The sequence below is a fragment of the Dermacentor silvarum genome, chromosome 1 (assembly GCF_013339745.2).
Source record: "Dermacentor silvarum isolate Dsil-2018 chromosome 1, BIME_Dsil_1.4, whole genome shotgun sequence".
Lineage (NCBI taxonomy): Eukaryota > Metazoa > Arthropoda > Arachnida > Ixodida > Ixodidae > Dermacentor > Dermacentor silvarum.
Window position 1 is genome coordinate 394,968,649 of NC_051154.1, and position 13,954 is coordinate 394,982,602.

Sequence of the window (13,954 nt, forward strand, 5' to 3'; positions counted from 1 at the left end):
TGATGACTGTCAAAAATCAAGAAATTTTAATGCCTTATGTCAACCAAAGTAGGCTGACAATTTTTAACCACCCATTTGTATTTGGTTGCTGAAATAAAAAGTCTAAAAAAAAGAAAAAGTATAGTGGTCAGTATCCCCGCCTGTCACGCGGGAGACCGGGGTTCGATTCCCCGACGGGGAGCGTTTTTTTTTTTCCTGTTTTTCGTCTATAGGCTTATACGTGCTAGTGCGAGGACGATGGCATCGCGCACGCACCAGCAGTCAGATAAGGTTAACAGTGCTAGGCATGTTTCCCCCTTTTATCTATAGAGCTCTACTTGTAACTCTGTTTTCCCGTTCTCCTCGTTAGTATAGTGGATCAGCGTATTTGATGAACTGTCAAAAATCAAGAACTTTTAATGCCTTATGTCAACCAAAGTAGGCTGACAATTTTTAACCACCCATTTGTATTTGGTTGCTGAAATAAAAAGTCTAAAAAAAGGAAAAAGTATAGTGGTCAGTATCCCCGCCTGTCACGCGGGAGACCGGGGTTCGATTCCCCCACGGGGAGCGTTTTTTTTTTCCTGTTTTTCGTCTATAGGCTTATACGTGCTAGTGCGAGGACGATGGCATCGCGCACGCACCAGCAGTCAGATAAGGTTAACAGTGCTAGGGATTTTCCCCCCTTTTATCTATAGAGCTCTACTTGTAACCCTGCTAGCCGTTCTCCTCGTTAGTCATTCTGCTTCCGGCCACCGAGCGTGACGGTTCGTGGGATCATGGCCTCTTCAAGGGCAGCGACAGCGGCTACTTTTGGCCTACAGGTACAGCAACGACGAAGAAACGGAATACCAGTTTATTTTGCCTCAACTGCCAAAAGGACGAATAGTGAATAACACCGTGTTTCTGCATGGTGATGTACGAGCGAGGCCTTACAAGGTCGAAGATTTTAGGGATGCCCTAACGCCTACGAGCCTGCTGCTGGAAATTGTGTGCCTTGGGGCCTACCAAGTTAATCATGTGTGGGCGGTGACCCTCAGTGACGCAGCTGCAACGAAGCGACTGCTGGCCTTGAAAGAACTTCAGGTGAAGGGGCGGCGATGTGTGATCGTCGACCCTCAGGATCAGCAGGTGAAGCTCAGACTTCACTGGCTGCTGCACGGTGTGGCCGAGGAAGACGTCCGGACTGCATTGGCGGCCTTCGGCAAGGTAGAAGAGGTGAGTCGAGAGAAGTGGCGTGTCCAAGGTGTCGCAGACAAATGCTCCACCACGAGGACTGTTCTTCTCAAGCTGAAGAGCGGCCTGAAAGTGGAAGATATCCCTCACCAGATACGTGTTGCCGGAGAGTTGGCCTTGGTGGTGGTACCCGGTCGGCCGATGCAGTGCCTCCGCTGCCAAGGCACTGGGCACGTGCGGCGGGAGTGTAAGGTGCCACGCTGCTCCCGGTGCCGACGTTACGGGCACACTGACACCGAATGCGTCAAGACCTACGCTACCGCGACTGGCCCAGCCGCGAGTCAAGAGGCAGCAGAACTCGTCATGGATGTGGTCGAGACCGAAGACGCTGCTAAGGGAGCCGGAGACCTTGGGCACCCAGCGACAGGTGCTGGGTCGGTACCGGAGGGCGTTGACGCCAAGGGCAAAGGAAACTACGGAGCAAGTGACTGCGCCGGCACGGGTCGACGCGGAAGCTGTCCATGCAAAAGAAGGCGCAAGTGAAGACGAAGGAGACGACGACGATGGAGCGATGCAACAGGGCGAGGCCGCTATCGACGGTGACCGGGCTGCTAGTCTCGGAGCCACCTTCAAGCGTCCCCGTGATGAGGCCGAGGACAAGGACAACGCGGCAACCAGCTCCAGTGATGGGCCGCCGCGAAATCGCCTCTTGGGAGGCGCTCGAGCTTCAAACCAAAGCCGAACGTTCCGTCCGACAGAAAGCCTGGGGACCAAGCCCAGCAGACAAACAACGACGAGAAACCGGGCGGTCCCGGAGACGGCTAGCCGACGGCTGGTCGTGAGGGGTAAGCACCATGCTCCGGGCCTACCTCATTCTCTAGTTCATCATGGCTCCTAATCCGTCACTCAGTATTGCAACTCTAAACGTTAGAGGGCTGGCGGCTAGGCGTAGGCAGAGTCAAGTCCTACGGTTGGCCACTGACCAAGACATAGACGTTCTAGCTGTCCAGGAGACCAAGGTAGACGTGGAGGAGGAGACCGGGAGCATGGTGAGGCGTTTCACGACCAGATATTATGCGGTGGTGAGCCACGCGGTAGGGACGTCAGCGGGATGCGTCCTGTTATTAAGAAGTTACGCGACCTTGTGGTTGAAAGTGTATTTTCATGTCAGACGGGAAGAATGGTCGTTTGCGACTTTGTTTGTGGTGGAGTCGAATTCAGAGTTATGTGCATATATGCGCCAAATGTTGTAGAAGAGCGTGCTGTATTTTTTTCGAATCTTTTTCAGTACATTAGCCGTGATAAGTGCATGATTTGTTGGGGGATTTCAACTGTGTTTTGAGGGCTCGGGATCGATCCAATAATGCCGGTATTCGAGATAAAAGCAGTCACATACTTTCCAAGTTGATTAGTTATAGTGAACTAGACGATGTATGTGACTGTCTGGAGGGGGAGCGGGAGGTGATGTATACACGTTTTCAAGGCAGTAGTCATGCGCGGTTAGACCGCTTGTACATGTCACAAGACATGATTCCAATGTGTCACAGTTATTCTGTCGCACCTGTGTCGTTCTCAGATCACTGCTTGGTGAAGTGTCACATCGGTATGAAGAAGAAGGAATCATCTTTTAACTGGAAACTGTGGAAAATGAATGCCTTACTACTAAAAGACGAGCCATTTGTAGAGGCAATACATGAGGCCGTTATGGAAGTATGCGATGAAAGTACTGAAACCATAGCAGAGAAATGGGAATGGTTCAAAGAAAAGGTAAAAATGAAAGCAATAGAAAGGTCGAGCTGCTTAAAGTTTGAGAGGGAAATGAAAGAACGAGACTTACGAAAGATACTTAATCAGCTGATAGCGCTGGAGTGCGAAGAGCCAGGGGCGTATAAGCAAGATATCATCATCATCAGCCTATATTTTATGTCCACTGCAGGACGAAGGCCTCTCCCTGCGATCTCCAATTACCCCTGTCTTGCGCTAGCGTATTCCAACTTGCGCCTGCTCGGAGTCATTAGGGAGGTAGTGGCCGAATACTGCACCAGGGAGGCCAATTCCTGTTCTGGTGAGGGAGTGGCTTTGATGAAGCTTAGTGGGCCTGCCTAGGTTGGTTGTACCTGCACTAGTATAGCCCCACTAGCTCTCGGCAATATGTATTTTTTTTGCCGGTGTCAGGCACCACTCCATGCCTGAAAATGTGGTGGGATCGAGCAGGATTTGAACTTACGACCTTCAGATTTGAAGTCGGGTGTTCTACCTCTACTCCACGCCACCTATAAGCAAGATATGCGAACCATCAAAGAAAAAATCGAACAGTTGGACAAAGAACGCTATCAAGGTGCGATTGTGCGAGCAAGAGCAAACGCATTAGTAGCGGGAGAGACGCCCACCAAAAGGGCACTAGGACTTGAAAAAGCTCATGGTCGACGTAATCATGTCGATAAGATCTCGTGGAATGGCACACTCGTCGAAGATAATAAGAGCATAGGCCGAGCGTTTTTAGAGTATTACCAGTCACTGTTTGCATATCAAGAAACTAATGTAGATGAGTTCGAAAGGGTCTTTCTCAGTCGCATGCCGCGATTGAGTGACGACACGAAGGACCGATTAGAAGGGACTATAAGAGAACACGAAGTCGTAAAAGCAATACATGATTTGAACAATGGCAAATCGCCTGGACCTGACGGTCTGAGCGCTTGTTTTTATAAAGCCTTCAAGAAAGAACTTTCGCCCCTGCTAACAGGCCTGTTTAACGCTGCGTATGTGAACAAAGCTTTGCCGCCTTCTTTTGGTAAAGCGCATACCATCTTGATACCTAAGAGTGACAAAGCGGAGAAACTTAGGCTCGTGACATCTTATAGGCCGATATCGTTAACCAATGTTGACTATAAGATTTTCATGAAGGTTTTGGCAGCCAGACTTCAAAGCGTCATCAAAGAAATAGTTGCAGACCACCAAACGTGTGGGATCAAAGGGAGGTCAATTTTTTCGAATATTCACACGATGCGGTGCGTGCTCGAGTGCTGTGACATCACTTACGATGGCGTCGCAGTGCTCCAGCTTGACCTAGAGAAAGCTTTTGACTGTGTGTCTCATGATATTTTGTTTGCCATTCTGGATCACGTTAATGTAGGTGCCATCATCACTGAGGGAGTGGCATTGGCGTATCAGAACTGCACAACACGTTTAATTGTGAATAAATCATTGGGGGCCCCCATTAACGTCATGCGTTCTGTGCGTCAAGGCTGCCCCCTCAGTCCTCTTTTCTTTGCAGTTTACATTGAAACGATGTGTTTGGCGATAACTGAGAACGATCAAATACGCGGTTATAGCTTGGCAGCCGCAGAAGTCAAGCTCCTGGCATATGCAGATGATATCGCCGTGTGTTGTACAAACAGAGAAAGCGTAACGGAAACAATACGCGTGGTGAAACAATTTTGTGATGTAACGGGCAGTAAAGTGAACTGGGGTAAGTCCCTCGGTTTGTGGCACGGAGAGTCGTCCTCGGCCCCGGACAACTTTGCGAATGTGAGCTGGGTGAAAACCCCTACCAAGTATCTCGGTGTTCCCTTGGATAGCTACAAACAGAGCGAGGAATACTGGACGAACCAAATAAAAGAAACAAAAGAAAAAGCAGACAGGTGGAAAGGCATCAACCTGTCCATTTTCGCAAGGGCAACTGTATGTAATTTGTTTTTCATTACGAAGTTGTGGTACGTCATGCAGACGTTGTTTTGTTCAAGGGTAAATGTGCAAAGATTGCACAGAGTGTGCGCCGTTTTTATCTGGGACTCTAACTGGGAAAGATGTAGCCGAACAAATCTGTTCAGGCGGGTGAAGGAAGGTGGCCTGGGCTTGGCGCATCTTTTTGTACGACAGCTTGTCAACAGATTTTTGTTTTTTCGAGATGTGCGTGATCCTTTTCTGCGTACGGTATTACAGCTCAGATTAAGAGCTGCGCTGCCGGCGCTCATTGTTACTACCAATAGTATGCCAGGAACGATTCGCGGCTATCTTAAAGAGGTAGTCGACAGTGTGCGCTTTCTTTCTGTGCGTTTTTCTTTCGATTATTATCTGCCGTGAAAAGAAAGACATTATATAAAGATGTATGCGATATTATTTTTCCAGTGCCATTGTACAGAGCGATATACAGTGGAGGACCAGGACAGGATGTCCTTAATGGTGCATCCAGACGAAGGACCAAATCCGGATTTTTAGCGGACGCGGACGACTATGCCACGGACCGTCCGGCTGCAAGCGCATCCACACGACGGACGAGGCCCTTGAAGACGACAGCGCCACCGAGCCGGATTTCTCTCGACCGCAGCCTCTGCGCTGGCTAGCAGCCGACTGGTTTGAGAGTACTGTCTCAAGTTACTGTAATATCGCATCGCTTTTTCAGGCACGGGATTATGCTAAAGCACTTACCGACGCTGTACGGCCCGTAGGTTGGCCAATTCTCCTTCATCTGTTCGGCGATCTGCTCCCAGATAGATTGTTTTTTTACGGTGTCCGCATAATCTGCGCGGCTGAGGTCCCACAAAGTTGGAAACTCTTCCACGATGTGGATGAAATAAAAGGCGGCGTCATCGCACAAATTCAATGTTCAATTGAAGTGAACGACACCAGAAGCTATGAAGCACTGAAACCAGGCGCCAGCAAACAAAGCAATGATAAGCAATGCGGTTGTCCTCGAGCAGGAAAGAAGTGTACTGGTTGCCAGGCACTGCGTGTTTACAAGTTAAAGCTGCGGCTGTGCCCCGCCAGAATCCGGATGTGAAAATCGGGTTGGCTTTATCCGTCCGCGCGGCTCCCGGACGAGGCGCGGACGAGGCAAATCGCTGATGTGAGGTCACGTGACGCGCCGTCCGGCTCTACAAATCCGGATTTGGTCCTTCGTCTGGATGCACCATAAACGGGTGAAAAGAATGGAGGTGCCTACTGGGGCAAAAACATTCTTTTTTAGGCTACACACAGGAACACTGTCAGTGAAGACGTTCATGGAAGAACGCGGTTTCCTTGTATCATGGGGCCCACACTGCTTGATTTGCAAGCAACCTGAAACTGTAGATCATGTGTTTTTGCATTGCTGGGAAGGGGTGTACTTCTAGGACGTCCTAAAACGGACAATCAAGAAGGAGTTTCCGTTGAATCCGCATGGGATCAGGTACTTACCGATTGACAATGAGGACGGGGTTCCATACGACCTAATTATGCTCAATGGCCTCCACTGTTTATGGCGGGCACGAATGGCAGGGTACCACCCAGCTAGCACAAAAGAGATATAATCATTCTTATTCATGGATATTTCGCCTTGACCGTCAAAAATCTAGATTGAAGAAGTCAACATCGAGAAGGATTCAATTGGGATGGAAAAATCTTTCTATAAGGCGGATTTTAGAAGACGTTTAAAATCGCTTGTTCTAGCGGCCTACAATTATTGATTTTTTTGTTGTTGTTTTCTTCCGCTTTTTGGCGGGAAAAACGGACATTGGTTTTTGTTTTTGCTTCGCCCTGTTAGAAGAGAGTGCAATCAACCCTGGCGCGGGTGTTTGCATTGTGGTGAGTGAGCCCTGAAGGGGCAGCTGCTTGCTCTTTATGCTCATAATGAAGTCCACAATAAAGAAGAAAAGTTACGCTGACCTTTCACACCGTCAGAAGAGGCGTAGAGTTAATGACGAACCGATATCTGCCAGTCCTGTTGTCACGAGTACCGTCCAATAAGTATCATGGTAGGTTAATGAAAGTAGTAACCATGCTTCTAGTGAAGTATCCTCGCCACATGAGGATGCTCAATCCGAGGACAGTTTTCACGAAAGTGACCTTGCCTTGAAAGGAGAAAACGCAGAAGCACACACGCAAGACATTTCTAGATAATATTTTGTTCCACAAAACGACCCTCCTATGAGCGCGGGCATCGAAAATGGAGGTTCTTCGGACTATGCATCATCATCTGCAGAAAATCAGGCAAGTCTTTGTCCACGTAAATGTGTGGAATTTCAAGGATGGCTATGATGGGTTACAAGTCACCGAATTCCGCTTGTCCCAGTTTCTGAACTTCTCCGGAAACTAAGCACCACTTTCGACGTTGATTTTGTCATCGACGCGAGGACATTGTTGAACAGTCCTCGATACACTTCAACGCGATCTGTCCCTCCTGGCGAATATTGCCATTTTTCTGTGAAGGAAAATTTAGAACGCATGATTGCTGTGTTCCTGAGTGGCTGTCGAGGGTAGATCCCTTGACAACGCTCAGAGAATGTTAAATGACAATGTCAGCCAAGTTGGACTGACGGTTCAAACTGTAAAATGTTTTGATATTGTTTGTCGCAGTTTTCGTTTTGTCTGTTTGGTTAACCTGTTTTACTTTGACCGAAAGGAAGAAAAAGACACCGTAGTCTAGTTGCTAGAGAACCGGCTGCTGTGACCCACGGCAGAAGTTCGATTCCATTATAGGTTGCACATCACTTGTTTGTATTATAAAGCGAGTTAGGAACCTACCTACCTACCGCAAAGTACCAAGAATGAGGCATTAAAAAGTTCTACTTTTGTTATTTCAAATTATCTTTGTAAGGTGGCGCTAGTATTATGGTAGCAGCCACATTTTGTATTTTCTTAGTTAAATTAGCTAGCATTTCTGTGCTTCAGGTACCGAGTACGAAGCCACACTGAGTATTTTTCTGCATTGCAGCAGCGTGTGTAGCAAGAGGATGCAGCGCCGTGACGTGTCATAGCGGCTACCTGACAAAGCGAGGAGTGTCGCGACGGCTCATCGGCGTCATCGCTTGCGCCGACGCAGTCTGAGCAGCCAAGCGGACTGCGCTCTCCGCGCAGCTTCCCTCCAGATTGCGTAACTTTTGAACCCGCCGTTACATTGACCGCTATTTTTGTCAGGACCAGCCGTTAAGTTCCTGACGCGTATTCGTTCATGAACTGCGGAGCGCCAGACTGCCTTCCACATCTTCTTTGCTCACGTAAGTAGTCACGGCCACTTTGACACCTGTCGTGTTTAATTATTTACGGTTTTCAGGCGGGAGTTTTAGGTGGAAGTTTTAGGCGGTAATGAAGTTTTTCAATGAAAGCGCCTTGATTTTAACTGCAATCTCTAATATTGTTTAAGAGGCATGTTTACGTCTGCGTACGTTTCTTTTATTGTATGCGTATTCAGGTTTGCCAAAGCTGTCTAAAATTACCTCTGCGACGTTTCGTTGACCATTGATCGTTAGGAAGACGATGACATTCCCGTTTGGCGCAGAATGATTAGACGTGCTACGATCTTCGCGTAGCCACAGCGTTCTTCCGTCAACGCTCTTGTGCGATATCACTCGTGTGTTTTTCCGAGCGTGAAAGGTGCCCGCGAATACACGCAAAACTGCCGAACGACTGGCCGCTCGAGGCAGTTTGCGTGTATTGGCAGGCACCTTTCACACTTGTAAAAACACTTTATGTAGCTCATATTGAGAAACAGAAAGCGGTATCAGGGGTTTCTCATGTTGCTTTACAATCTTCTCATTGACACTTTTGATCTAACTATAGTAATTGAGAAGTTAATTAATTAGAACTAATTATCTAACTAGGCGGAATGCAAAAAATAATCTGAGTATCTCCAACATTACATTGGTTCTGTCCTGGTACGTGGCACTAGCATATTTTTAAAGTTTGGCTAAAGTTAAATGAAACACCCTGCATGTAGTGCACTGTTGCCTTGTTTTTATTGCGATAGCAATTATATGGACACTCAAAAGCAGATTTCTGCCGTCGGCGTCGCCGTCGCCGTCGCCGTCGCCGTGAGGTTCCGTATGACGTCATTTGGAGATGAAATCGTCGCCGCGCGCCGAACGCTGTATGTGCGAGTGAAAGGGCGCGCGGGGCGCGTCTTTCACGGGGAGTGAACGCACGGCGGAGAACAAACGCGCGTTCTGCGCCGTGCTCGCTTAAGGGCTGCAGAAGTAGGCGTCTCTTTTCTCCTTTACAATCACCATATATGTAGAGCAAACGCGCCTTCTTCGGACGCGCGAGAGGCCGTGGGGGAGGGGGAGGGAAGGGAGGCGACGTTTAGCTGCGGCACCAAGTGCCTATTTATATCAGAGGCTCCAGCAACAGTCACCAACGCCGCACGCATTTTGAGCTAACGCGGGCAAAACGCCGATGGCGTCGACAACAGTTCTGCGTGTTGTTGCTACCAAAGCCGCTCACCTTACTTCGTATGACATTGCTGTGTTGCTATCGCATTCATTGCTTCGCCCTTAGGGCGAAACTGTGACAATTTTTTGTAACATAATCCTTACAGTGTAGCTATTTACAGCATCTTTTTTTAGGATACCTAACATTTTTTGGCTTCAGTCATGCAACAAATAAATTTTGAGGTCGCACTGGCGTTTTCTTTTTGCAAGTCTGTGCAGTAACAAAATTCTGTTAAAAAAAGAAAAATTCCAATATACAGTTGTAATAGGCACTGCTGTTACATTATAAACATAGATACTCCGAGTTTATCAGCATAACAATAAAGAGTTTTTTGTAACTTACTATGCAGGCACATACCTACGTGCAAGAGAGAAGGCGCGTGAGGGTGAAGACACCGATCATGTACCCTCTACAGGTGCCAAATGGGCAGACGAAAACGCCGCCGCCCAAAGGGCCACCACGAAACTCCTGAACTCCAAGAACCCAGGTAACTGTTATTTCATATTAAAGTCGTACGAATTAAATTTTCAGCGTTATACATATACAGTCGTATCTCGATAATTCGAACTCGAAGGAGCCCGAAAGTTTGTTCTAATTAAAGGAAAGACTTGTTTCTGAAGTATTCGTGCACCACAGCACGACGTACGAATGGAGTCGTTAGATATCACGGCGCGCAAGCAGATGGCGAGTAGGGGCCACGAGACTGCCCACGTCGAGCAACGCGCTCGCAGAAAACGATGCTGTAGGGAGCGGGCGGCACCAGCACGGCGGCGCCGGGCGCGCGCGGACACGTCAAAGGTGAGGGAGGAGGGCGTCAGGGAAGCGGATTTGGCTGAGCAGAGGTGACCCCGTCGCTTCGGTGGCTCCCCTCACTCTCCCTCTCAACTCCCTCGTAGCTCCCCCACCTTCGACTGTCTCCGTGCGCGCCCGCCGCCGGCCCGGCGCCAGCTAAATTCTCTCCCTTTCTTTTCCTGCCGTTGAAGCGAGCGTTGGCCGGTTGTGAGCAGTTTCGTTGGCGGGACTGGGCCTCCGTCGTAGCTCCTCTGCGTGGCAGCCGCAGCGTTGAGACATCGACTCGAACACGCGTGTTACGGCGCGACGACGTAACGGCGACCATGCCATTTAAGAGAGAGAAATTTACGCCGCGGTTCTTTTTCTTTTATTGCGATAGAAATTATATGGGCACTCCAAGCGCATTTTTGCCGCCGTCGTCGTCGCCGTGATAATCCGTATAAAGTGCAACGGCGATGAAATCGTCGCCGCGCGCCATGTGTGGGTTTTAGTGTGTGGGCTCATTTCGGTGTAAGCAATAAATTGCATATGCAAGCACTCTAGATCATAATTGATATATAAACTGCACGAGCTTAACCTTTAACCCATTGCGTAACTATAATTATGTCACCAAGGTCAAAGTTAGTGAAACTGGGTGGAAAATTACGGCTTATGTTCCCACCTTGTGTGTGGATGACTCACTGTTTTTGTAAAAAAAATTCTTTACAAGTGCTTGGCAATGTTATTGTGTGGAGGTTTTCAAACAGGCAAGTCATAGGCGTGCAACATTTTAATGGTTTAATTACAGCAACTGAAGTTCTTACTGTATATGCTTGAAGCAGCCGTTCTGCAAATAGTCGCTGTTACTTAAGGTTGCACTCGTCTGCTGTCTTTTATTTTTTAAGGAATCGCAATATAATTGCTCAATTTGAAGTATGCGATGTGTTTGATAGACTGGTGTTTAGGTATATGCTCAAGCCTGCGCCATTTCTGAGTTGGCTATGTCATCTGTGGCAAATAAAATTGCGGTGGTGTAACAATGCTGTCACACTGAAGCTGTGCCTTTGCAGAGCCACACTTACCTCTTTTCTCGTACAACATTATCAGAAATGCATTATCTATTCCTTTCTTTGAATGCTAATTGGCACCTACTTCGCACGTGTTTAGGAGGCTGCTGTCATCTACCAGTCGCCAACTAGTCAAGACAACAGCCTCCTGAAAGCTAGCAAAATAGCCGACACTTACACTGGTTGGCGATTGTACATGCAACACCTTCAGTTAGATGTAAAGTATGTCTTCAACGCAACAGAAGGGAATTTCACTTGTGATCGGTTAATGTTAGAACCATGTTAATAAAGGTGGAATGCTCGAAAACTATGTGCTTGGACCAATATATTGTAGTGCTGCCCATTGCCAAGATATATTGCAGTGCTTATTGCCAATGCATTGAAAAACTATACGTTCACTAAGAAAAGTGTGCTTCAATTAATATACGTTTTACACATGCCTAATGTTTTTGCAGTAAGAAGACCTGCTGAATTAAGGAGCTACAGCCCAGCAGCCTGTTCGAAACCAGGTTTATCAAGGTCGATACCTGTAATGGACGTTACCCGGAGGCACTCATATTTAATGTTGATTGCTAGCTTGTCTAGTCGTGTTTACTTTTTGCAATAAAAAATGTTATTGCTGTATGTGTTTCGTGTATTGCACAAGCGCAAACCTGCATGCCGCCGGCCGGCGAAACGCCGCAGGGGCATGGGGAGAGGGAAGGAAAGGGAGACGAGGGGGGCGCTAGAGGGGAGGGTGAAAAAAAACGGATGTCAAAATCCTGATTGTAGCAGGATTCAATCTGTATTTTTAAATGCTTCTAATGGTCTTACAAAATCCCATTTCAAGACAGGATTTTTCGAAACTACTTTAAGCAGGATTCTAGAACTTCTTGCAATAGTCATATCCGCCGGACATTAGCAACGATATACGACCGTTTATCACCTTCTAAACGGACTGCACGGATTTTTTAGTGCGTCTTTCAGACGTTCATTTAGTCTTGGCGAATCGGTATGGAAGCAGTTTTCTATCGCTTTTGTGCTAGCTGGGCATTGCGACCCAGATGCTAGGCCTGCTCGTATTTATATTCGAGAAAGTATGTCTCGTTTCATTGAAATTAAGAAAATGCAAGGTATTGTACCCGATTGGCTGTCGAGGATAGAACCTCTGACAGCTTTAAAAGAATTTTAGTTTGACAACGCCAGTCCATGTTGGGCTGATGGCTTTCATGTTTTTCAGTATGTTCTGTAGGTGTTCTTTTTGTGATGTCTGTTTCTATACCGTGTGCATTGTACATTGTCAAAGACCGGCAATAAATAAAAAAAAAGTTCTCCTCGTTAGTATAGAGGTCAGTATCCCAGCCTGTCACGCAGGAGACCGGGGTTCGATTCCCCGACGGGGAGCGTTTTTTTATTCCTGTTTTTCGTCTATAGGCTTATACGTGCTAGCGCGAGGACGATGGCATCGCGCACGCACCAGCAGTCAGATAAGGTTAACAGTGCTAGGGATTTTCCCCCCTTTTATCTATAGAGCTCTACTTGTAACCCTGCTAGCCGTTCTCCTCGTTAGTATAGAGGTCAGTATCCCCGCCTGTCACGCGGGAGACCGGGGTTCGATTCCCCGACGGGGAGCGTTTTTTTATTCCTGTTTTTCGTCTATAGGCTTATACGTGCTAGCGCGAGGACGATGGCATCGCGCACGCACCCGCAGTCAGATAAGGTTAACAGTGCTAGGGATTTTCCCCCTTTTATCTATAGAGCTCTACTTGTAACCCTGCTAGCCGTTCTCCTCGTTAGTATAGAGGTCAGTATCCCCGCCTGTCACGCGGGAGACCGGGGTTCGATTCCCCGACGGGGAGCGTTTTTTTATTCCTGTTTTTCGTCTATAGGCTTATACGTGCTAGCGCGAGGACGATGGCATCGCGCACGCACCAGCAGTAAGATAAGGTTAACAGTGCTAGGGATTTTCCCCCCTTTTATCTATAGAGCTCTACTTGTAACCCTGCTAGCCGTTCTCCTCGTTAGTATAGAGGTCAGTATCCCCGCCTGTCACGCGGGAGACCGGGGTTCGATTCCCCGACGGGGAGCGTTTTTTTATTCCTGTTTTTCGTCTATAGGCTTATACGTGCTAGCGCGAGGACGATGGCATCGCGCACGCACCAGCAGTCAGATAAGGTTAACAGTGCTAGGGATTTTCCCCCCTTTTATCTATAGAGCTCTACTTGTAACCCTGCTAGCCGTTCTCCTCGTTAGTATAGAGGTCAGTATCCCCGCCTGTCACGCGGGAGACCGGGATTCGATTCCCCGACGGGGAGCGTTTTTTTATTCCTGTTTTTCGTCTATAGGCTTATACGTGCTAGCGCGAGGACGATGGCATCGCGCACGCACCAGCAGTCAGATAAGGTTAACACTGCTAGGGATTTTCCCCCCTTTTATCTATAGAGCTCTACTTGTAACCCTGCTAGCCGTTCTCCTCGTTAGTATAGAGGATTCCACTTCCGGCCATCACAGCGAACGGTCGCGGAATGTCTTGCTCCTCAGGAGCGGTTACAGCGGCCCTCGGCCGCGGTTCCCGGTCAACGGAAAAACCTTCCCCGGACTACCAGATGGTTCTACCACAACTTCCTTCAGGTGCAAGTGTTTTGAACACTGTTTTTATTCACGGCGAAGTGAAAGCTCGGCCTTACCGTGTTGAGCATTTCAGGGATGCGCTTTCGCGACTCATGCTGCTGCCGGAAGTGGTGGCCCTCGGGGCTTATCAGATGAATCATGTGTGGGCCGTAACTTTTGCGAACGAG

The 13,954-nt window shown here is 48.1% G+C and overlaps 1 long non-coding RNA gene and 3 other non-coding genes across 4 annotated transcripts; all 4 read left to right on the plus strand.

The window, feature by feature from the left end:
- The first annotated feature begins 8,037 nt into the window (after positions 1 to 8,037).
- LOC125942494 (uncharacterized) lies at positions 8,038 to 11,767 on the plus strand. Its single transcript, XR_007465152.1, has 3 exons — positions 8,038 to 8,129; positions 9,689 to 9,826; positions 11,633 to 11,767. It is a non-coding gene; the product is annotated as an uncharacterized LOC125942494 (long non-coding RNA).
- A 949-nt stretch (positions 11,768 to 12,716) lies between these two features.
- Positions 12,717 to 12,788, plus strand: Trnad-guc (transfer RNA aspartic acid (anticodon GUC)). The gene has a single exon. It is a non-coding gene; the product is annotated as a tRNA-Asp (tRNA).
- A 155-nt stretch (positions 12,789 to 12,943) lies between these two features.
- On the plus strand, positions 12,944 to 13,015 carry Trnad-guc (transfer RNA aspartic acid (anticodon GUC)). Its single transcript has one exon. It is a non-coding gene; the product is annotated as a tRNA-Asp (tRNA).
- A 156-nt stretch (positions 13,016 to 13,171) lies between these two features.
- On the plus strand, positions 13,172 to 13,243 carry Trnad-guc (transfer RNA aspartic acid (anticodon GUC)). The gene has a single exon. It is a non-coding gene; the product is annotated as a tRNA-Asp (tRNA).
- Positions 13,244 to 13,954: the final 711 nt, after the last annotated feature.